Genomic DNA, 25,348 nt, shown 5'->3' on the forward strand with positions numbered 1-25,348 from the left:
GGACCCATGCCTTTAAGGCCAACAGAACCTTTCAAAGAATCAAAACATTCACATATCATGACAGTTTTCCTGAAACAAGAAAACTGGATGTTTTATATTACATTGCAAATTACAAATTACATCTGTTATTGTAGATATTCTGAATCACTGTCCTGATGCATCTCCTACCCCTACATGCTGATACAGCATCCATAGTAGCTGAGAACTATGAAGAAAAGAAAACAGAAGATTGGGCTCACACATATTATGGGGCATTTTTAGATATTCCTTTCAAAAAGTTCTTTTAAAAGGTAGATGTCATTGAAGGTCACAGGTATGCTAAATATTAAATCTGTCTCAATAATGCTCTTACTGTAATCAAATCTAATCTTGTCAGCCAAATCAAAGAGGAAGTGATCAGCTCAAAATACATCAAATGATCTTCATTTTGGTATCTAAGATGGTTAAAATGACACTCTAATTGCTTATGGGGCAAACATCACAAAGCTTAGTGTGTAATTTTAATCATGGATGAGCTGCAGGTTAATTATCTTCATGGCATGCATGTGACTTTTAAAATCTCTGAAATAATTTGATCATAATAACCATAAAAACCTAATAGTTTTCTAATTAGTCCACAAACATTAATGTTTACCTTCCCATGTACTGATTCTGCATAATGTATACAGATTGAAAACAGCCAAAATGCCTAAAATAAAATACACTGCTGAACTGATCTGAAAACATAAGGAAGGCAACCAGAGGCTAGATATTTGGAGTGAAAGCAATAATGCTATTAGATCAGAGGATTGTACAGGAAGTTCCAGGAGCCCAGATGCTCTTTTGCCTCAATGATCAGACTCGGTTTATGCATAGATCTACGTAGAACTCATGTTCTCTATTCCAAAGAGTAAGAAAAGCTACTAAGCATTGAACTGACTTATGAGTTTATTTGATATAATAAATTATTATCATATTGGTAATAATAAATTATTATCACTTGAATTCAATTCTATTTTTATCCTTACCACAGTTCTTAGCTCACAAAAATAGGCACATGCTAGAATTATTACATATGTTCTGAATGTACCTCAAATGTACCTTAGAGGAGTTGCATATAACATGCAGTTAATCATTTAGGCTAGATGCCACATGGGCTCTGCAATGTATCATCTCAGTATTTCTCTACATGAAATAGATCCCAGTTTTCTTTCATTTTATATGAAAAGAGGTGGAAGTAAAAGTTATAGAAACTCTGTTGAAGGAATTCATATCAGAAACATAGTATGAAGTATTCTGTTGTACTTCTTCATTTTACATCAAAATGCCTTTTAGTTTCATCTCAATAAGATACATATTCATCAAAATCCAGGTCAAATATGTAAGTCTTCTATACAACCAAGTTTGCATTTCACTCTAAAATCAACAAAAACAAAATCTAAATTGGCATCAATAGCAACTTATTACTAGATTTTAATATTTTTATGTAGCTATTGACTTTCACCATAGCAATGTTTGTTAGTGTTTTAGTGTAGTCCATAGCACTAAATATGATGCCAAGTGTTTCATTCTCTTCAATACCAAATGAAGTTTGTCTTTTACCCATAGTACTCATATAGGAAGCTTGTGCTAGCTTTACAAACACCCGAATATGAAGACCACAAAGACAGCCATTTAACTTAAACTGTAGAACAATTCCCAAAATGACTCTGTACAACACATTCATTCACTGTCGAAGTTTCTTCACCATCAAAGCTAGTTTCTATTTAATCACCACCAATTTCTAGTCTCTCCTGCCAAATAGTCTACTTTTAAAAAAATCACAAAAGTCTCAGGAAATTCCTCAGAGAAGCCTGCTCTAACTTTTATGCTAAATTCAGAGCGATACATACCTGCTGGTCTGCTTAGAATACGTGTGCATGGTTTGGGGTACTCTCGGGAATTCACGAGATCAGTGACTTTGATCGTGTCAAATCCTGTTTTCGGAAGCAGCAGACAATATGCAGAGGAGGGTTTTTTTTTCTCTCTCTCTCTCCTTCTGCTTTGCTTTCCTCTGCAGTCCCTGCTGCCTGAACTCTGCTCTGCTAAACGGTCAAACCCACCTAAGAGGAGCCCCTCTAATGAAAGGGGGTGCTTCCTGCACAATAGGAGAATGCCTTTGCATTCAGCACTCAGAGTTCCCATTAGAACCCAAAATCAGAGGCCAGTTTTACCTCTGCTTTTTAATTGAGGCTACCCCAGCCCTCTTCTACGGTCCAGTGAGACAGTGTTTGTGAAATGATTAAAAAGACCGTGATCTGATCAAGAGGCCAGAATAATGGGAAAGGAACGCTAGGTTAGCCACTCTGCTAAGTGTTGGGAAAGGAGCAGGGCACTCGGTAGCCTATTGTTTTTATTTTCCCCTGCTCTCTGGCTATCTCCTAACCCTCTGGGTCTTTATTTACACCAACTGAAATGGGTTAAAAGTTGTCTGCTTATAAGAGAATTTGATAAAAAGTTACGAATTTGAAAAAAAAGAAGAAAATAAATAAAAATCCTTGAATTATATCAAGTTTCCAAAAGGTCATCACTGTCTCTGCTGTGGCCTTTTCCCCATTCCAAATCCTCTATCAATATGTCATAGTGAGTTAGGCAAAGACAAAAGAGAGGCGCAGTGTGAAAACGGCACATATATCTAATCCTGACAAAGCAATGAATAGGCCTTCACAAGTATAATTATACTTGTTTATTTGTTGCCACGTACAGAGAACTGATGAAAAAAAAATCCATCAAAGTGGTATTATGCAGACACCAAGAGCTTCTTTTCTTTGCTTGCTAAAGCCACATTGAGGCTTAAATTCCTCATTGTTAAATTCAGAAGAAAGAAAAAAAAAAGATTTTTGGCTGGATTTTTTTTTTTGCATCACTTGCTGACAGATCTTTTGTGTACTGGGCTGTATTAGTTCACACCACTACTTCGTTTTTATCCATGCTGGAATTCATAATTATAAACTACTGAACTGGATCTTGGAAAAGGGTGTGGCTCACTAACCACAGGAAGGAGGTAGCAAAATGGTCCTCACCTCTTAGTCTCTTTTGGATACATCCTAACACAGGTGACAGACCTTGCTGGAAGCACTGATTGCATCAGAAGACATATTTGATCTCAAGCCTTGAAGATGCTTTCCTTCAAGGCAGCCTTCACCATAATTTGCTTATTTTAGTCGGGTGTTTAGCATTTCAGGAAAAAAAAATGCATAACTTCTCTCCCCTTTCAATATTAAGATGATTAGCAGAGGGGATGGCAAAAGATTGAAAATATTAAGCAAAAAGCTCTCAAACCCAACAATTAAAGGGCCATTATGTTCCAACAGACACTAAATCAAGTAACTTAACAAAAGCACATTTTTAGTCGTGGGGTGGGGTAGTCAAGTCAGCTTTTTTTTTTTTCTTGCAGGATAGAAATATATCAAAGTAAAGGCAATCTCCATAGTTAATGCTTGTGAGCTTTACAATTTAAAACAGAAAAGCTGTAATTTTTCTTTGCTGGCAATCTGGAAGCACTCTGGAGTTAATTACAGCTGATTCGGAGTGAACCACAGAAACAAAGACCAGTCTATGTCCAGACAATTATACTGCATTAACCAGCTTAGAGCTTCCTGCTGATGTTCCAGGGCTCTTCTGTTACACCCCTCTACCTTCCCAGCACGAGAGAGAATGCTTCTGCAAGAAGGAATTAATGAAGCGAACTGCAAAAGAATGTGTGACGACCTCTCCTGACACGGCAAAAACTTTCCACCCATGTCATGACAAAGGGGAGAAGGTAATTAAGTTTGAATAGAAGGATGTAACCAAATATATTCAGCGTTTAGAACAAGCACATTTTTAAGAAGGGAAAGTTTACAAAGACAAGTATGCGTGTGTGACTCAACTGAGTCATTTTTCCTTGTTTCCCTCTCGTTTTTCTCATTAAAATCTAAATGAGCGATTCAGTGCAGATTGGTTCCCCCCTCTATAAATAGGACCCTTGTGGCTGAAGCATCGTCTTCTCCCCCTTTGATTCTTTCTTCCCTTCCCTTTTGCTTTCTGAGTCTCCTTCCCCTCCTTCCCTCTCAGATCACTAAATCTACATGGAAGTTATGTGACAATTACATAGCATTAAACATATGTGCTGTGGAGCAAATGAGGAGAGCCATACTTTTCCACTAAGCCCAATAGTTCTTAATTAGATTAGTTGTGGGAAACGGGAATTTGACTCAGTTTTCTTTACAACTTTAATCAAACTCCAGCTACTTTGCTTACAGAGGAATCAATAGTCTCTCTTTAACCAAATTATGCTATTATATGACTCATTTTATTTGTTTGCTTCAGGAAAATTTCATAATCAGTGGGCAAGATGGATCCAACACTTTAGCTACCTCTGGAAACAAACTGGGGTAATTTTGACCAATAGAGTTGATTTCTAATTTTCTTATTCATTCTAATTGAAAATGAATAGTTTGCATTGGTGTGAGGTAAGGACACAAACTGTAATTGTGTCCTGGGCCTTTTTCTGGTTTTCTCTTTTACACTGTTTTGCTAGTATTCCAGCTGACACTCAGCCTTTTGGGTGATTGCTTCATTAAAGGGTAAGGCTATCTAACCAGCTACAGTATTGCTAGAAAGCTGTTGTTTGCCAACTTAAGAGACTACAGTGACTTTCCATCATTTAAAGAAAAGAAAGGTACCAAATAGTGCCAGTGACCCAATCACACTTATGTATTCACCACTTTCCCCTTTTCTCCAGATCTCAAAGTAGGGCTAGTCGTAGATGATCTTCTAATCTCTTCCCTAAATAATACATAAATATAAACCCAGTGAGGGAACACATTTAAATGTATTCCCTAGATGTAGTACAATACTGTGTAAACCATTCTAAACTTCAAAGCACTCGTGATGCAGAACCAATTAGTCTTCCTTCTCAGGTCTCTCCTAGATACTCCCATCATATTGGAAAGTTCAAGTGCATAACACTTACATATGAAGCTATAACACGGAATCATTTCAGTTTCCTTGGAGGAAAACATGGACTCGTCAATGCTTTCTTGGAAATGTATAAGTCAAAGTTGCCATGTCTTTCCTGCACCTGTATTGTCCATCTTTAAAATGTTAACTGGCTAACCTTTCTCGATTAAAACAACCTGAATATCTAGATCACAGCAATGTTAACAATCATAGGAATACTAAAAATTAATCACAATTGGCATAAGTAACATATTTTGAACTATAGAATGTTTGGTGTCCGAAGATTTACAAGTTTAACAACAACTATCACATTATTATCATATACACAGCATGATGAGAATATGTGCTAATGCCATGTCTGCAGTTTTCCTTCATGTGCTTGATCCCATACACAGTATGATGACAATATGTTCTCATTGCACATCTGTGTTTCTCCCTCTTTCACATGCGTTACTACATACGTAGTATAATGACAACATGTTCCAATACATATATCTGTATTTTTTCTTCTTTATCTAGTCACATAAAAAACACTGACCTACTGACAACTAAGTAAAGGGAAATATAATTTTGTGATTATTTGTGTTTCACTATTCCCACCAATATAACAATAAATGCACTAGTGTTAAGTATATTAGAAATCATTCCTTACAGGCTAAACCAACCATAATTACCTTCATAAAACTAATCAAAGTTCAGGTATTCCAGCAACATTCCTATTCCCTGAGCTATGACCGAGTGCTTTTGCATGATTTCACATAGTTTTAACAAAGAAAGTTAAGTGCGTAATTCTTTAAATCACTACCAAGTGGCTCTTGCTATATAGTATTCTTAGAATCTCCCAAATGCAACTGTTTTTATATTCCATGTAAATATTTTAAATTACTTTATATTAAAAAACCACATTAGGACTAACATAATAGGGAACATAAGTGGAATGCCAAGTTCTGCTGGATGAAATCTTGGCAAATTCATGTTTGATCACTAAGATTAGCTGGTTATTTTATTTCTGTTTTGAAAGGCCTTTTGTCTGTGAGTTCTTCCTCTTTCTCTTCCCTCCCTCTTACCCTGCCTTTCTCTGTCTCTCCCTCTGTCTTTGCCCTAAAAGTTGATTTGACTGCTGCCCAGCAGTGGAGTGAGCAATTCAGTAATTAACTTTTGTGTTTTAAATCTATGAAGTTTAATTAGATTTCATTATAAACAAACAAATGTCAACCATAATTATAAGCTCCTTGGTTTACCCACATATTATCCCTTTTCAAACAAACTTGATGTCAAACAAATTAAAATCAAGCAACCGGCAATTTTGAGTTGAATTTTACATGATCTGCTGGTAACCTGATTACTTTAACTTCAATATCATTACAGGAAAAGTATTTCAGGAAAAATAATTACAAGAATTCCAACAGGAGACAAGCTTAATGGTATTGATTCAAAAGATGCATGTTCCCAGGACCATGTTGAAGAAGTAATGTTAGCTCAAATCTACAGTTTCCATGAAATGAAGTTGGCCAGCTTGAAGAAGAAATTCAAGATTAGTGTATGAGGAACTAGAGATATGAAGCCAACTACATAATTATTGGGCCCCAATTATCTTACATATTAACTAGCAAAATATTAGTGTGGAGCAACTACGAGACATGGGGTTTGCAGGTTTGTTTACTGACTGGTTTATCTATTAGGGCCAAGGACAAGTGGAGCTGTCAGGACATAATGAAGGTAAATGATTAGTTAGCACCAAGCCTGAACTCTTCTTCAATGCAATAAGAGTTAATTAAAGTTTACCATCAAACATCCACCAAAGCAGGATGTTGATCAGGTTTCAGCATTAAGTGCAAACAGACAATAGTTGGCAGCAATTAGTGCAGCTATCAAATGACATGCAATGATAATTATACATTTAAAGCAGCTAAAGAGATAGGAGAGAAACTAATCAGCATCTTTGACCACAGATACTCAAAGGGCAGGAAACAGGTATCAGATTATTTCACTTTAACACTGTAAATCAATAGAACTAAACAAGAAAAGGTTGTATGGGCTCATCAGCTGAAAGGGACCAGTTAGCTGGATCCAAAATGAAATGAATCTGCTAGGACTGGCCTCTCAAAGACAAGAACTTGTGTAGGGAAAGAAAACCTGTTACTTTTCAATTAATGCTTCAGAATGAACTCTGCAAACAAAGTTTAACTTCTTTATTTTGTGTAAGTGCAGCTATGTCACAAGTATTCCCTTGTCAGAATTGTTATTGAAATTAAGTATTAACTTCCACTCCAATGTCAAAAGCATTTGATACCTGAATGCTACTCCTGTGAATGCAACTACTCTTTCCCTACATAGATGTTAGATAGAAGATTGAAACTCTTTTAATGCTGCTACACTTAAAGGCAAGGTATACATGTTGGGCCTATGTATGCCTGTTTAGCATATGACAAGTATGTCTTCCCTTTGATGATATCTCAAACCTGTAGCTTCACCGCAGCTTAAATTGTTACCCACACACAACATATGCCTTGGAGATTCCATAGTTTCCCAGCTGCAGTCTAAAGCCCATTTCCAGAACTGTGTCAATGCTCCTAGCTCCCACCCTCCACATCTCCATCTCACCAACCCAGTCTGTTATGCTAAGGATTTGTACACAGTGTTGTCGAATCCCAATCTTTCCCCGGAGCTATATCTAAGCCGTTGCTGGCTCCCATTGCAAAAATGTGTCTCTCCAAAGGCCCTTTTGGCCCTTCTGTGCTCATACACTCATTGGTCCTGACATCTTCACTCCAGCTATGACAAATGAGCTGATGACTCTGATGTGATTTCACACCTTTATCTAAAGATATATCATGAACTCGCATCACCATCACTAATATGGCTGTTTGGGTTTCTGTAATGTATTGTGAAATTTTGAGATAAGAATTTGTGTGTGTGTGTGTGTGTGTGTGTGTGTGTGTGTGTGTGTGTGTGTTAATATATACTCCATAGGTAATAAGAAACCAACTCCATCAAAGGAGAAAAGGGAGCTCAGTGTATACTGGATTTGTGGGGGTTTAAGTCTCCACTAAATATCTGGTCAGTACAAACCAGACAGTTGACTGCCATTTAAATATCTTTTTTCTTCTCTCAACATGAACAGATGGAGTAGAGCATCATCTGTAAAGTAATACAGTTGAACTTCATAGACAAACATGGCAAATCAGTGCATAGAACAGTCCTATCCCACGCTGCATATAGTTCCTTCTTACCCTATTTATGGCATTAGATCTCTAATCACTTCAGGGGAGTAAGGCACTATCAAAACTAGTTTTACTATGACATGATCATATTTTTCAGTTAGAAAGAGGCCACATTTTTCAGTTGTTAATAACTGTGAAACTCTTTACATTCTTTGAAAGGCAAGACTTTGCTTTAACATAAATACCTCCACCTATAGGCATAGTAAGAGCCCAAGTTCCAGGTGCTAGTTCTTGGTACATATACTATGGAATTTATACAGTAGATTCTCCTTATAGCCTCTTTTCTCCTCTCAGGACACACAGCTAATCATAGACAACTCTTCCACAACAGACTACAAGAAAGGAGGTCAGCCTTTGAGGTAAAGTGCTGTTCACTCTTGGACCATGCAAGGAGTGCTTGTTGGCATCGGTTCCCTTCTTAGAGCAAGAACAAAGCCAAGTGCTTATGTGAGCTTTCTGAATAAATCAGAGGTGAGCCACTTTAAGTGCTGTCTATGATTTCCTTGTTGACAGTGAATACTTAAACAGCCTTCTATGACCAGTGACTTCTGGCAAACTAGAAGGATTCTTAATCAACTGATAGCCTGCTTCTTTTCAAGAAGTAAATACCCCTTCCCACTTTTCTTACAACTTTTCACCTTGAGGACTATTGCGTTCCTACCTCTACTTGATTAGCTTCATAAACCCAGCCCAGTCAGTTACAAGAATTAGCAAGGGACTCGGATACCTGCAAAACAATGTTTTTGGTTTACAGAACAAACTATCCAACCAACCAACCAAACAAACAAACAATACTTTAAAAACTGGGAAACACACAATCATACACACACACACACACACACACACACACACACACACACTAGTTCTCCTCATCTACTCTGATTTACTTAATCTTGATCTTTCCCAGGAATTTCTATGAGCTTCAGTTGTCTTATCAGTTGAAAAGAGAATTGTGCCCTTTTCCTTGTGACTACAATAATCTAGGTCTCTAGTATAAACACCCATTTACATTGCCCTAAAAGTTTTCTCTAAGGAATTTTCCAGAAAAGGAACAACCAACTTGAATTTACACACTTCTTTTCAATACCTAGTTGAGAGAGGGAACAAAATCTGCTAGTAGAAAATAAACTGAAGGTTGCATGTGTGCTTTTGATAATCATCAGTAAGTTACTCTGCAGCTTAAGCTTCAAGAAATTGCTAATAATAAACCCATCACTGCAGATGCAGTACTTAAATGGGTGTGAGTACTAACACTATAGAGGCTACAATTTATCTGACGAACTCTTAGCACATACAATCTAAGGCCACTTATATTTCCATACAGATGTAAACAATAATCTTGTGTATAAATATGTTTCACAGTGGAAATTATTAGGAATTAAAATATTTTAAAAACTAACAAAAATATATTTCAGTTTCTAGATGGCACCAAACAGTGCATTTATATATTTATTAACATTTAGACAATCTATTATCTTTTAAACAGGATTATCCTTCATCAAATAATGCATTATTGTAAAAAGGCAAAACTCTTTCACTTACACTAGCGATTAAGGCAAGTGGATGCTAATAACTTGTTGGAAAAAAATTCCTCAAGGTGATTTAATGATTCTGTAGACATTTACACACATGTATACATAAAACTGGATGTTTTTTCCTTTGGTCTGGTAGAGATTTTGTTTAATAGATCTCCATGGAACAGCATGACTGATATTCATTTCATGACATATGAAAATCTCTTAATAACAAATACATACAAAAGTTCTTCTATGGCATGTAAGCCAGTTTTAGAAAACCCTCTAATTTGCAGGCTCTCAAGCAGATTGAGTTCACTGCTAGATTGAAGCGAGCTTTGTGGTCTTCTCTATTATTGTATTTAATGGACAGCCAGGACTCATGAGTTCATGTGAATTGACCAAGGTCTGAATTATTTAAAAACTGTTTCTGTTCTAATTTGCTTCATAGAAAAATGAAGAACCAGAAATGCATTAAATATCTAGGAGCACTCATAACTAAGCCCGGTTGTGATGATGGAATGAGAGATAATGGTGTGGAGAAAGAGCCACCTGCCAAGCTAGATGTCATCCAGAGACCTGCCAAGGGGAAAAAGATGTGAAAAGTCTACTAATCTCCTCCCTACCTCTGAGACATACTCATTGCTTATCTCTTCTTATCAGGGAGATGGGCCACACTACTCAGATCCTTGTAGATTTACTTTATCAAACACTCACCATCCAAATGTTACATTAAAACAAGCTACTAAAAAAAAAAAAAGACTCAGTGCATGGCCACAGTGACCACATATCACGTCACATGACACTTACGTTCCTCAAACTTGGGAGACACAAAATAGGAAACTGAGGTTTGCAAAGATTAAATACTTGGACAAGGTCACTTGCACATCTAAATAAATCAAGATAGCTTGTAACAGACATGATGCCTATGGGTCATTAGGTTACTAAGAAATTAAGTAGACTCTCATCTAAAATTTAAGTGAAAATAAACAAACTTACTTAAAAGGAAAATAAATCCAAAGTAAACAGAATGAAAGCATAGGTTGGCTTGAATTATGTACATTCTTTCTGTACACTATGCTGCCTGGAAAACTTCACAACCTTGTCCTCATTTACTTCCCTCACAGAGAATGGAAAGTTTGTCCTTGTTCGCACCATGTTCATGATATTAAAAATGCATTTTAAGTCACTGAGGTCATCAGTGTTTTTATGAATCATAGTCTCTTCTTGGCCATTCAGAGCACCTAGACTAACCTGTTACTTAACACAAAAGCATGTAGAAGAGTCACAGTGCTCAGAGGCTGCCCGGATTCTGCTTAGCCCCCTTCAGAAGCAGACAGCACACTTGCTCAGAGAAAGCACCCCTGCTGGATCACCATCACACGTCTTCCTCTGCCTCTCTTCACCATCTTCACGTCTTCATTTTCACGCATGCAGCAAACCCTTCCCCAAGCATACATGATACTGGAGTGAGCACCAATCCTCGAAAGATGGAATAAAGCTCTTGTGTTCACACTCTCCTGGCATGCTGGTTAAATTGATACTTTCTCATGAACTCAGTTCCAGTTTTCCAAAGGACCTAGCTGAACTGAAGTGAATGAATGGAAAGTTGTTCTCTAGCTATTGAGTCTTTAATTTTTGGAGGTCTCAACAGCTTCCTTGCTTTTTTTTTTTCTACAGAGCTTATTTTGACCAATTCTCAGAAAATGAAGGAAACTTAGCTTTTGGGAGGAAATTTTCATTGTTTTCTACTGAGAATATCTATGGAACAAAGAGAAGCATTCAATCAGGAAGTGAACAGGTGTGTGAGCGCATGTGCACATGCATGTGAGTGGAGTAGACGTGTTATCAAAAACTAAACACAAAACACAATTGTATTCACTAAAACAAAATAGATTCAGGAACTCTTAAGTACATATTACACCATTCCTAAATTTATGTATTTTTTTAAAGTGTTACAAACTGAAAATTAAAGAATACAGGTTTCATGAAGCTATCCTGGGAGGAAAGATAAATCTATCAATATTTAGTCTTCTTCAGGTAATTCTTCTAAATAGGTAAATTTTAAGATTCTCTGAAATCTTTCTCTTCAAATTTTTATTTTGTTTTGATTTTAAGAATATAACCAGGTTACATATAAAAGGGTGTAAGATTTTGTATTTTAATGTTGTTATGCTATGGGTTTCCTTTCTTCATTTTAGTGCAAAGGAGCTTTATGGAGAGTTATAAAATGCATATTTTAACACAAAAGTCAATTTTCCCTGGTTAAAATGATTTAGATCTAAGTAAATATTCGTAGAATGCTTTCTGGTTTTATCGCAAGGATGGAACACAATCAATAAACATTGTTTTAAAAGGCATGTGCTAGAATATGTGCTACCCATTTTTCATCTGAGCATTGCTGTGTTCCCAGGATAGACAGGTATCAGACAGGAAAACTAGATCTAGATGCTACTATGGCAGCCTCCTAGCTGACCAAAACACATAACTAAGTTTGCTTGGACCGTTAGGACATTCTGATATAAGCACCAAGTTAGTCCACTCCAATTCTTAATATTTTGTTTATTTATTTTTTTACATCTCTAATGCTAAAGTGGATGATTATATTTGCTTGGAGCATTAGGGCATTCTGACATAAGCATCAAGTTAGTCTACTCCAATTCTTAATATTTTGTTTATTTTTTTTTACATCTAGAATGCTAAAGTGGATAATTATATTACAGATGCCTCTTGCCAAACATGGCTTTGGTGTCAAAGCTATTTTTACACGACATGCATACATTCGAAAAATTCCTCAGTGGCAAGTATTTCATTTCACTCACAATCCTCTGAGTAGAAGGGGAGAGCAGCCATTTCTGACCTGAGGATTGTATGTCAAATGTGAAGCCATATCAAACTTCCAAGCCAACTTGTGAACCTCTGAAATGAGGGAATTAACACAATATCAACTCCAGCAAGATTGCAAAGAGCCCAATCCTTATGCAAGAAAATAATGCCACTGAGCTCTCATTAAAAGCCCAATTTGTCCTGAGCCATCAAAGACCAGGAGTGAACTAAGATTTTGGTTATGTTGTCAGGGATAAGTAAAACAAGTGCCAAGAGAAATTGTGCACTTTTAGTTCTCACATGTGTCCATCTGTTCATATATAAACATATATTCTGCTCTGTCTGATTCTTGCAATCTTGATATCAGAATACCCTGGGTTTTTGCCCATTTCCTAAGAATGCAGACATCACATAAGCTACTATTAACCCACGTGTGATCCGCATCCATGGTGGCTGGAATGCTGCCAGTTACAACACATGGTGCCTGCTTAACAATGTCTTAAAATATAAATGAATTTATTTTTTAAATTAACACATTTTTCTTATGGAAATACCATAATAAACCATTATTCATGTTTAAAAAAATAGCCTCAATGTGGATTTTTTGTTCTTTTAAGACTTTTTTTCAAGCATATCATAAAGTTAACCATAAAAGTTTCTGAAACAATCCAGAATTTCTTGACAAATTTTAAAAAGGACTCTAGTAAAGGAGTTGGGTGACTTTATAACAAAGATCAAACACTTTTCCTTTACAATATGCTGTACTCAAGAGGCAACCTGTACGCTTTCTTTTATAGGGCAACACTTTTGATTTCTCAAGTTTCCATATAACCTTCATAACAGAACGCCAGCAACTGAACAGCTAAAGTGATGAGACAAATGGAAGTTCTGATACTTAGCCACAAAGTAGTTAGAAAAATATCTGGTGAAATCTTTCACCTCTGCTCCAGGGAAGCCTTCCCCATGGATCCCATGGATAATGTGTGGTGACTCCAACTTGGAAAGAGCTTGGGTAAAATGTATACATGTATACAAAGTGTATGCAAATAATGATCTATTCTGCTATGGATTTACATATATACAAAAGAAGCAGTTCTCACCTTTGAAGGTGTCTCAACACATGGTATTTTCATTGCCCTCATTATGGATGAGGAAACTTCATCAAGAGACCTGTTTATATCGTCAACTGATAAGCAATTACATCTCTTACTAGGGACAAGGAAAAACCCAACTGCAAATGTTTCCCAGTGAATGTACAGCTCCCAGAAGTCTCTCAAAAGACCTACTTAAAATAAACACCTGTGAACTACCCAGAAGATTGCACTCAGAATTTCCCTTCTTAATTTACAAAAGCTGATAGCCAAGTTAAACACCTAACATTACCAAAAGACAGAATACACTGCTCTGCCCACAATGAAGTGTTCTGTTAATTGAGGTAGTTACTTCTTATCGATGGGAACAAGTACACTATATAGTCATTAATTAAATGATCTGAATATTCATGCCATACCACTGGTTTCCCCTAAAACAACTATTTTAACCAGCAAAGTTCTGGGAATTCTTGATCCTCAGTAGTCAATCTTTGGCTAGGCTGGCATGTTTCTTAAAAGCCTTCTAAATACAAACCTCTGGTGATCATCTACCAGCTTGTGCTAACTTTATCCATATCTTCCCAATCATAATGAAAGCTCAGGACACCTTAGAAAGTTGCTGAAATCTGCGTCTGCTTGTTTGCTCATGTCTTGGACAAACATAACTTTAGAGAGAGCAGAACATAGACATAAAGAAAGAGAAGCCTGCATTTTCATCTTCCTTTCATCTTAGTCATTCAGTCAACCATTTGGATCCCTATTCAACAGAGCTTTTCATTATGCAAAAAAATGCTAATCCTTTTCCGATGCTTTCACACTTGTATAAACCCCCATGCCTTCAACTGAAAAGCAATTATATCAGTTTACCTTTCTGTCAAAAACAGGATTAATATTCTAATAACAGAATCTCCTTTCTTTTCCTATCTTTTTGCTTTAGGAAACTAGTGGTTATTAGTAGAGCCATTCTTTGAACAAGAACACATTATTTTAAATATCATTCTGTTAACCAATGGGTGGAAGAAGCAGAGGCTGAGGCAGAAGAAAAAGTCCTTCAGTTACTGTAGAAGCTCCTTTTTGTCAGAGACTGACCTTGCCTTGCAGATGCCCAAAGAGAATGAGACCAACTCTGGTCTATTAATCAGAAACAAATTATGAAAGAATGTAGCTGGACTGGTTGACACTATCCAGTCTTGGGAGACTCAGTAACAGCCCAGTAACAATGTCCTCTTCATGGGTAATGAACAGCCATGACAAATGGGGCAGAGAAACTATTTATTTGCATATGCAAATTCCCACACAAGGGAAACATGTACAAACAAGTGTCATTGTAAGGTGGATTAGGCAAACAACGATTTCTTTTTAGGACATTCTGCAGCCCAGAACATTAGTCAGCACAATTAAACCAGTCTCCATGGAGACTAATGAAATTTCGCCATGGTATGAGTTAAATTAGATAGCTAGTTATGTGTTTCCACAATCCAACTTGAAATCCATTATTGTTTCAGAACAATATAGCAATTGTGCCTAGCTGATCTTTGCCAGCTCAACAAGCTCCTAAGTTGACAATTTGCATATGTTAATATAATTAAGCACTAATTACATGAAACTTGTACATATTCACATGCACTTTCCCTGGGCGCTTCTCAGTTTGAACCTTGGCCAAGTCTTTAACCCTTAGATTGGTTTTTTTAGAGGAGGGGAAAAAAATAAAACCCAAAAGACAAAAAACAAAAAAACCACACTGCCTATAGGGACAGCCCCTAGGCAGACACTGAAAAGCTCTTCACTTATGAATACAAAGCCTAACCTGGATTCTCATATTTCTAGCCACAATGACAGAAAATATTTGGTGAGTGTACTAGAAATCCAGGAAAAGAAACTGAAGACAGGGGTACCAGCTAGAGCAGCAGTTAAAGGCAACTAACAAGTGTCTGATATAGGAGAGAGCAATCACACTCATTTCCAGAAAGTGTTACGAAAGATTCTGTTCTATTGCCACTGTCAAACCTTGGGAGATAAAAATGGTTTGACAACAGCAAAAATAGCAAGTAGAAAAGGGAAAAGGAGACAGCAGCAGCTAATGAGCTTTACATAAATATATGCAGAGGCAATTAAGCAATGTTAATTACTATAACAGCAGTTAATTGAATATAATTAGATATTTTAAGCCACTGAATAAAGCATAGTTAAGATTAATTTTATTGAGATTAATTGTAAATAAGGATAGATTAACTCTGTGTTTTGACAGGCATAAAAAGTAGTTCTGCAAATTGGATAGGAGCATTGCCACCAGTCCAAAAATCATAGATTATTTTAGTGTCACACCTCAGAATCATCTCCTCAATAAACATGACTTTTCAAACCCAAACACACAGGAATCTTTAAGAAAAACAAACAGCTTGTGGAGATTAAAGAGCCTTTTGTCCTTTTTCATGTGCATTCCTTTTAACAGACTAAATTAAGCGAGTCTGGTGTACGTTTTTTAGGAAGGAACATTTCACACTGAATGGAAAAAATGTTCTATCACATATGAAATTCTTGCAGCTGTGCGGAACTTGGTCCAGATGGTTTAAGACTATAAAACAAGACCAAATGATAGGCAGTAGGCCTTCCGAAGATTACATGATAAAGTCAGTCTTTTATTTCCACACCCCATCTCTACTTTGCATTTTCCAATCAAGCCTTCTATTTTACTGATATAATTGTGTTTCTCCAAGAGAGTCTCAAGAAGTAATGTCCTACTAAGTGCTGGAAACTAAATATAAAGAAAGGAAGGAGGCCTCATTGAACAGATACCAGCCAAGCCAGTCAGTCAGAAAACTCAATGATAGCTATGACAACAATATATGCAAATGACACCACTTGATTATTACTGTCAGAAACAGTGATCTCTAAAAGTACTTCTTAGGAAATGTTGCTACATGAAAAATCTCTTCCTCCCAATACTTTCACACCGAGGTAATTCATGCTAGTGTTTTAGAAAATTAACACAGGTCTCAAGAATGCTGAACAAATCACTACTAAGAAAGGGGCATCAATTGATTTTGAGATAAATCAATAGGTGATTAACATAATATTTTTAAAGCTGCAGAATGTATATACCATGCATAAACACATACAGGATATTCCCAATACATCATAGCTTTAATCGAAGGAGAGCTTTACACTACAGACCTGGCTCTACACTGCCTCACAACTTCTGTAGGGCACCTTTAGTCTTTATAACGAAAAACCTAAAATGGTCTGTGAAACAAGACTACAACAAGCCATTCTGCAGTGAAAGATTTTAAATCATCCAGCCTCTTCTAATAGACTTGAGACTTATTGAGGTAGAAACCATAAAAAATGAAGAAGGGAAATTTAATCCCTGAAATATTGATTTGCACATTAATATCATATAGGCAGAGGGCAATTTGGCTTCGTGGAAATGACACATTGTCGACCCTTGGTGAAGTCAGAGCCAATCTAACTGCTGAACATGTCTGAACCTCAAGAGTTATTAAGGGCTTCCCTTCTTGCCTTTATGACTTTTCTTCAGCCTACCAATGCAATCTTAAATGTATTATCTTTAAGAAATAATTGTAAAACCTCAGGGGTTTTCCAGTTAATGGAAGGGAGGCCAAACCACATCAGATTCTGAAATGCAACATTAAACCCTTGCAATCAACAAAACCACCTCAATTCTCATCCATCCAGTGCAGGAGCTAATATTGTTATTAGAGATAATCAGATTTCATTGTGTAAATTTAGGCTCATGGTCAGGATGGAAGCAGTAAATTCTGCAATATTAAACAGCAATTTTCCTAGCCTCCTTTCTGTTTTCCCTTGATGTTGAAGCACCTTTAAAATAATCCAACTAGCTCACAATTAATGAACAGAGTTGGCTACTCTGCCAAAAACTGCCAAAGATTACAATAGAGCCAATCATGGTTGCCTGTTTTTAACTTTAAGTGGCAACTTTCACTTCCCAGACCCAGAGTCACTGCCTCTGCCTTACCCCACAGTGGGTGCTGTTGCTGTGACATACACAGCTGGTTTACCTGACCTTTCTTTGTTCCTTGGGTACATTTCACTTTTCAGATTTATGGTGCTACCCTCATATTTCATTGACCCTATCTCCATTGCTATAAAAAAGGAAAACAGTCTAATAAGAGTTTACTTTTTAAATACAAGAGCAGCCAGCTATTGAATAAACACACAGCGATGCTTTCAGCAGTTTACACCATAAATATTAAAACCATTAAAAAAGAACCAACTGTATGAACCTTATGATCCCTACACTGAAGCCAGGTGCAAGAGGTTAAAACAGCTGGCTGGCCATCTTTTATTTGTGTGTCTCTTCCTGCTGCTCTGCTTGCAACTCCAGCCCTTGAACAATATCAAACATCCCCTTAAGGATTTACTTTTTATTTTCCTTTTTTTAAGACGAGGAAAGAAAATCTTCAGTTTCTTTAGTATGCTTCTCAGTGGAGAAGAAAAACTCTAAAATGCAGTCATAGATGAAGCGAAACAACCCCAAATATTCGCTTTCTGCCTTATTTAAACCCATCCTTTTCAACAAATACTACATACACCATCCTTTTTATTCTTCAGTTAGAAAAGAGGAAAGAGCAAAGAGAGAGACAGAAAGAAAGTCCGAGCTTGCTCTGCCAGTTTTGTCAGTAAATATAAAGTAAAGCAAGTGTGGATGGCAGCGAGAGTGCTACATACCCGGGCTGTGTTTTTGCATTGCTCTCAATGGAAGCGATCGATGCCCGTGTCACTGTCGCGTCCCAATCGCAGCCAAGTCTCAGCCTTAATCTAAGCACCAACCGAAAAGGCAGCGGCAGCCGCAGCCTCTCCCTGATTCTTCCATCCATCCACCCAACTAAAAATATAATACTACATATGAGCTTTAACCACTCCACGTTTATAGGGATCAAGCCACTGAAAATCCAGGAGAACACAATAAAAAAAAAAAAAGAAAGAAAAAAAAAAACCCACTCCTGTCTCTTGTCTCTCCTCTCCCTCTCTCTTCCTCTCTCCTCTCCCCCCGTGTCTCTCCTTTTGCCATCTACATGATCCTTGATTAAACATGGAACAGAGTTAATAAAAGGGGGGGGTCAAGGGGAGGAAATGCGACTGTCAGAAATCGGGAACGCCAGATTTCCTGGTGAACCTGCATCTGTCTGAGTCAGTGTCAATCCACCATCTTCAGCCACTGAACTTCTCTTTGGGTTTTTGTTTGGCTGGGGGGGGGGGGGTTGTTCTGTGTGTGCTTTTGGGGGAGGGGAGAGTGAAGGCAAGGTGGGGGCAGGAGGTGGGGGGAGTGGGGCGAATGTGTGTCTGTGAGTGTTGACTGTGTGTGTGTGTGTGTGTGTGTGTGTGTGTTCAGGGGTCGGAGTGTGTATGTGTGTGTGTGTGGTTGGGGGGGGGGTGTCCGTGTTTGTGATCTGAACCTTTGGTACCTACAAGGAGGATGTCTCACCGAACGGTAGCTAAAACCTCACCAGGACCGCACGGAACTGTGGAGACACAGCCGAAGGCGCCGCCGGAGCCTCATATCTGGGCCGGACCCCAGACCCAGCACTGCAAGGAGCCCCCCGCCCGGATCACAGGTAACAAAAGAAATACAAACCAGTGCACCGTCTTCTGGGGGAGGGGGCTGGATGGGGAACCTTCTGCAACTTGACCATCGCTGAGGAACTTTTATACAATTCCATGAGAAATTTTATTAATTTTTTTTCTGATAGAAAAGAGCAGAAAGAATGGAAAGGGAAGGAGGCAGAAGAGGGGGGCAGAAAAAAAAATAAAAAGACAAGACCCGCCGCATTCCAGCCCCTGCTCGTTCGCCTAGCTGCTCGGGCCAGAAGGCGCGCGTGGTACCGGCTGAAGCTAGGGAGGTGAAGTTCATTTGCAGACATGGAACCCTGGAGTGGGTTGGGGTGGGGGGGCAAGGAATGAATCAGTTCCCACAGTCGGCGACAGTCCCCCCTACACTTACACACACACACACACACACACACACACACACACACACACACACACACACACACACACTCGCCCTTAACCAAAAAGAAAGCAAAGGCTCTTGATCCCCAGCCACGGGTGTCCTCTTAGAGCTGAGATCAAGCCCCGGGCAAGCTGCCTCCACCCCCAGGTCCGCTGCCGGAGGCCGGGAGATCCCGCCTCCTAACGGACCTGCCAGGGTCCGCAGCGCCGGCGCAGCCGAGAGCAGCCCCCGCCAGCCGCGGCCGGCCGCTGTTCGGCGGACTGGTCTCTACCTGCAGCCCAGCCCCACGTTCTCCCATCTTCCTGAGCCCCGCGCCCCGCGCGCACCAGTCCCGGCCTGCTGCCGCCCGGCGCAGTGAGCGCCCTTCGGGGAACTTGCTAAGGGGTGGGGAAGGTAAAAGGGAGAAGAAAAAGAAACCGAAAAAGGGACAGGGGAGGGTCGAAGGAGAGGAGAGGAGAGGGGGCTCCAAGCCCCACCGACCAACGTCCAAACTTTCGGAGGATCTGAGCCGAGGAAGCGTCATCTCAACGGGGTGCAGGGGCGAGGGGCGAGCGGGGACCCCAGGCAGTGTCCGCGCCGCTGCGGAGCTGACAGTTTCTCCCGGCCGCCAGAGTGTCCCCCGGCTCCGGGTGAAGGCAGAGCCCGAAAACACAGAGAAAAGGACAAAACTGCTGGCCACTTAATACAAAAGTTAAATCCCGAAAAGCACGCCTTCCCCCAAGCAGAAAACCAGGTCCCCCCGTGCCTTCTCATTCCCTCAGCAGAGCAAACCTTTGAGCCAAAAAACGGGGGAAATAGATGGAAAAGGGGGGCAGAGCGGAAGAGATGGTCGGGATGAGGGAATGTGTGCTAGGGCGAGCGGGAGCAAGCGAGCTAGGGGCAGAGAGGGAGAGAGGCGGAGAGGGAGAGGGAGAGAGGGAGCGAAATATCAAAGATTGTGCAAGATCAGGCTGGAAAGATAATCGATACTCGACCTAAATTTAACACAAACTACTCAATAAAAGTTAAAGAAAAAAACTTACTTTCCATTTCCCCTGCAGTTCCTACTCGATCTTCGCCTCTTTTTTGTTTTGCTTTTATTTTACGTACAGCTGATCACATCCCAGTAAAACGAGAGGGTTCATTAAAAAAATAAAAAAATAAAAAAAATAATCCTCGAACTTTATTGGGTGAAAATAAAAACGCTGGAGCAGAAAGTGGGGGGCACGGAGCGGTCCTCGGGGGTCCGGGAGGAGTTAAAGCATGTGCCGACCGCGGTCTCGCTGTTTGGTTGTGAAGGGGTTGGGAAAAGGAGGAAAGGAAATGAAAATCCGATATGTCTTTATTCTGCTAATTATTATCGTTTTAGCCCTGTTTAAAAAAATGGCTGATTAAGTTGAGTGCGCATGTCTTTGTGTGTCTATTCCCGATATGCACTCTGGGAATGAGAGAGGAGAGCGAGGGAGAGGGAGAGGGAGGGGGGAGCGAGAGGTGTAATTAGTGAGGTGATCAACATTCCCCAGACTGCAAATGACGCGCAGCCGGGACTCAGAGCAGCCCGGGAGCCTCGCGACTTTCAAGGCTCCGAGCGCTGCGGCTGGAGTCCTGGACTAGGCGACCGCGGAGACAGGGGATGGGGACCTCCGGGGCTCGCACCCCATGCGCCCCCGCGCACAACTCTCAAACTTCATTAGACACACACTCACACACACACAGAGCAGAGGGGAGAAGATAAAGCACAAATAGTTTCGAAGAAGTGCCCTTTAACCATTCGAGAATTTTTTTCTTTTAATGAGGCAAAGTAATTACTATCGGACCAGAGATTTGTTTACTAGGGAGCTTTAAGAGAAATATGAGTTAGGGTAATTAAGAGCTTTTCTCTAACACAGTTTATTCTACTATGTGCTCGGACGCATTTTAATGGCAAAATACTGGGGCCTGAGCAAATATGCAGATGTATGTAAATAAAGGGTGCCTGCCTGTGTGCAAACATCATCCAGCCCAACCTCTTTCAAAGACCGAATCACACTCGGATCCTGAGGCGTCCTATTTAAACTGTATCTTGCAATTGCCTTCGCAGCAGAGAAAACCCAGGGCAAGGGAGATGGAAGTGGTTAGTTTAGTTAAAGTAAACTTCCAAATGAGAGTAAGTCCGGCTTGTAAGAGTGATACTGGGGTATAGCTCTAGCTTTTATATAATATTTTTGAATATTTTATCAGATCGCATAAGTTCAATGTAATAGGTTTAAGAAGACTTAGGGAAGAAAACCTTTCATCTTTCTAGTCTGTTGAGTTATCTTTCTTGAAGCACATTATGATGAATTTTAAAACCCCGCTACAGATCTCATTAGAGTGAAATATACTTGGTATTTTCTTGTGCAAAATTTAAGGAGGCTGATTCTCATTTGAAAATCTAATTATCTCTTTCCAATATTACAGATGTGAATATGAGTGACACTTTCATTAAAAGATAATTAACTAACACTTGGAATAGGCATACTTTTAAATACCCCCTACTGAATGTGGGATATATATATATATATATATATATATATATATATATATATATATACTCTGCATCTTGATACACTGCTACACTATAGGTCACCATCTATGTAATATTTTAAAGCCTAGAATCACACAGGGAAGATAAGAGTAGCAATAAAAACAGGAAATGTCTCACTGTCCTGCTTCCTGGACAGGTGAGGCATCAGCCGCCTCTGAGCTGACAGGCCTTTGAAGTTTTGGACTGCCAAGATCTGTTTCTAAACCTTGTTTTAGGCCTTAAGAACCAAAGGTACCAAACCCCAACAGAAAGGTTTATTGCTTAGGTTGGGACTACAGAGAGAGTAAACAGGTCTTCCTAGGCCTGACCCATCGTACTATTAGTGCATACTTGTTACATCCTAGGACAGATAAAATGGAATGAAAACACCTGGGATGACAAAATTATAGTCCTACCAAAAAGCAGACCGAAGCCCATCTCTGGAAAGCCGCTTACCTTCAGCCACTGGCTAACATTACAACAAAAATCCAGAGGCTTGGAGCAGAGAATCAAATGTAGACATGGTCTTGAGTAAGAGAAAAGGCCAATGACACTTTAGAAATCTGGAATAGGTACAAGTAGCAGTGTTTTAGAAACCAAGGTGACTACATGTTAAAAAAAAAAAACAAAGAGGAAATTCACAGTCTCCAAAGACTTCCATTTCCAACTTCTTTGGAAGGCAGTGTATTCACAGCGAAAAGGCTTCTAAGATTTTAAAGCGATTTTTTTGTTTACAGCCTCACCTTAATACAACTGCATCAGAATTTACTAACAGTCTACCTTTGCACCTCAGTGGGGTTGAGAAACACGTTCTTGAACACAGGGGTAAAATTTAAATTCTCTATAACATGTGAGGGAAAAGGGTGTTTTATGTAGAGTTAACTGTTTACAGAAAAACACCCCAGAGAGCAAACATCCTGGCTTAAAAACATAATAATAAGAAAAGAGTTTGAGGTGTCTGCATGAGGGACAAGGTGGGGACTTTTCAAGAGACTGAGGGGAAATGAAGGCAGGGGAAACTTTCAGGTTCAAATGAGCAAGGATCAAGCCCTTTGCTGGAGAGGGCTCAGTGTACAAGCTGGGTGATGGAAAAGCCACTTCCTGCTATTGCAGCCTAGTAAATGCGCATGATGAAGGAAACACCTGAGAACAATAAGTCTGTTTCAGGCTCAGGTACAGAAAGGGTTTGCTTCTGCCACGGTGGATGAGGAAGGTGATCATTTCCTTTTCATGTTCTTTATTTCTTTTGCTGTTTTACCCTCCTTGAAACGTTATCAATAATACCAATGTCATTAATGTCAAAACAACAAATGTGAAAACCAAGAAAATGATTTAAAAATTTTGTCCCAACATCCCTACCCCCATCTTTTTTGCAAAACATAGCTCTCTCTCTCTCTCTCTCTCTCTCTCTCTCTCTCTCTCTCTCTCTCTCTCTCTGTGTGTGTGTGTGTGTGTGTGTGTGTGTGTGTGTGTGTGTGTTGGGTGAAAAGGGCAGTTATTGAATTCTACGTAAGAAAACAAAAGCAGAACAGAATGAGAGAGCCTTTGCCCACTTTTGCAATCCCTTCTGTGCAGGGAGTGTTGCCCTTCCAAAGCATGTGTACTTGTGTGTGTTTTGTTTTTAATCATCTCTCTCTCTGTTCTTCTTTCACCTCTTTCCTAAGAAGAGAGGCTGGGGGTGAGGTCGGGGGTTAATGGGCTCGGGGGAAGGGGCAGAGAGCACTAGCACAGAGTCAAGAGTCTCCTCCAGGGCTTGGCCTCAGAGCGCCCTGCCGGCGCTAGAAGAGCTGCTGCCAAGAGCCGCGGCTGGTCTGCGCGGGGTGGGCCGCCGGCAGGGGCGCGGCGACCAGGGCGAGTCCAAGCCCTTCCTGCGGGCTGCTTCGGGGCGCGGGCGGAACCCAGCCTCTCTGCCCGGCCAAGGAGCCGCGGCCCCCCACGATCTCATTCTCAGTCGATCGCTCCAGGACCCCCAGCTGTTCCCCTCGGGGTCTCTTACGAGCCTTGGCCCTGCACCTTGGTCCTTGATTCCCAATCCACTCTCTCTAGCATCATGTCACGGTACTTAAACTATGCCAACCTGCCGCCACCCTATGGAGCGCTGCCTACTCTATTTTTCAAAGTGAAAGGAGCACAAGGAGAACTTTCGCTAGACCCTCTTCTTTACTTTGAAGAGCTGCTCCAGCAAAGCCCAAATCTCCTACCTCCAGCACCTTGCCACTGAATCCTTAAGTGTTGGCGAACCCTAAGGCTACACACCAAGTGGCTAGGTGTTGAGTGTTGGAGACAAGGAACAATTAACATTGAGACAAAAGGTAACTTCTATTTCTAGACTTTTTTCCCTCGGCTCAGTTTATTTCACAAATTCACGCTGAGGACACTCTGGGCTTTCCAAACGGGATAATGAGTCGCCGGCTGTCCATTCTCCCTTTCCTCTGCCCTCCCCTAACCAATTCCCTAATAATGCCCCACCTCCCTCTCCCAGGCGTCCTCCAGCTCAAGAACAAGTCCAGCCCAAGGGAAAGGTTCCCACTCTTTTGACTGGGCTTCCGGGCTCTATAGATAAGCTCTGTTTGAAACAAGGTATTACAAGACTTTAGCGTTAGGAACCCTTTAGAGCGCTACAGACAGTTTCAGATCCTCAGCCCCCCTCCTTCCTTCCTCTTTTTGTTGGCTCTTTTCCACCCAGGGGCTAGTTAACAAAGGCAGTATGTTAACTAATATTTTTGTTTAACTCTGCAGCTCCTGCTAACACACTTAAAACTTGATACTAAAGACGTGTGTGTGTGTGTGTGTGTGTGTGTGTGTGTGTGCAGGAATATTAGGATTTGTGTAGGTCAGGAGGAAAGGAACATTGAAAATGAATGGAAAAGTGCAGGACTTGCTTGGGAAGGTGTCACAGGCATGTATTTACAGTAAGATAATTCAAAAGGTGTGTGTGTATGTGTGTGTGTGTGTCCAAACTTTTTTATGCACAGAATGTGTTTTCTTGAGAAGTAACAAAAGTGTGTGTGTGTGTGTGTTTCAATATGACTTACCATGGAGAAACAACACCCTCTTTGATATGAGAGGCAAAGCCAATGCCATTCAAAAGAGGCACGTTAAGCCTCTGTGTGTGTGTGTGTGTGTGTGTGTGTGTGTGTGTGTGTGTGTGTGTGTGTGTGTGTTGTATTTGCCGGCAGTTGGATCCATTCCTGATTTCTTCCAGTCTGGCAGTT

General features: G+C 39.9%; 1 protein-coding gene across 1 annotated transcript in view; it reads right to left on the minus strand.

Moving 5' to 3' along the window:
* Positions 1-21,024, minus strand: part of Zfhx4 (zinc finger homeobox 4) — a 187,081-nt gene extending 166,057 nt beyond the window's left edge. The window contains 1 exon segment of the mRNA XM_005066775.4: positions 20,632-21,024. The gene's annotated coding sequence lies outside the window, so the exon portion shown is untranslated.
* Between the last annotated feature and the right edge of the window lie 4,324 nt (positions 21,025-25,348).

The sequence above is a fragment of the Mesocricetus auratus genome, unplaced genomic scaffold (genome assembly GCF_017639785.1).
Source record: "Mesocricetus auratus isolate SY011 unplaced genomic scaffold, BCM_Maur_2.0 Super-Scaffold_6730, whole genome shotgun sequence".
Lineage (NCBI taxonomy): Eukaryota > Metazoa > Chordata > Mammalia > Rodentia > Cricetidae > Mesocricetus > Mesocricetus auratus.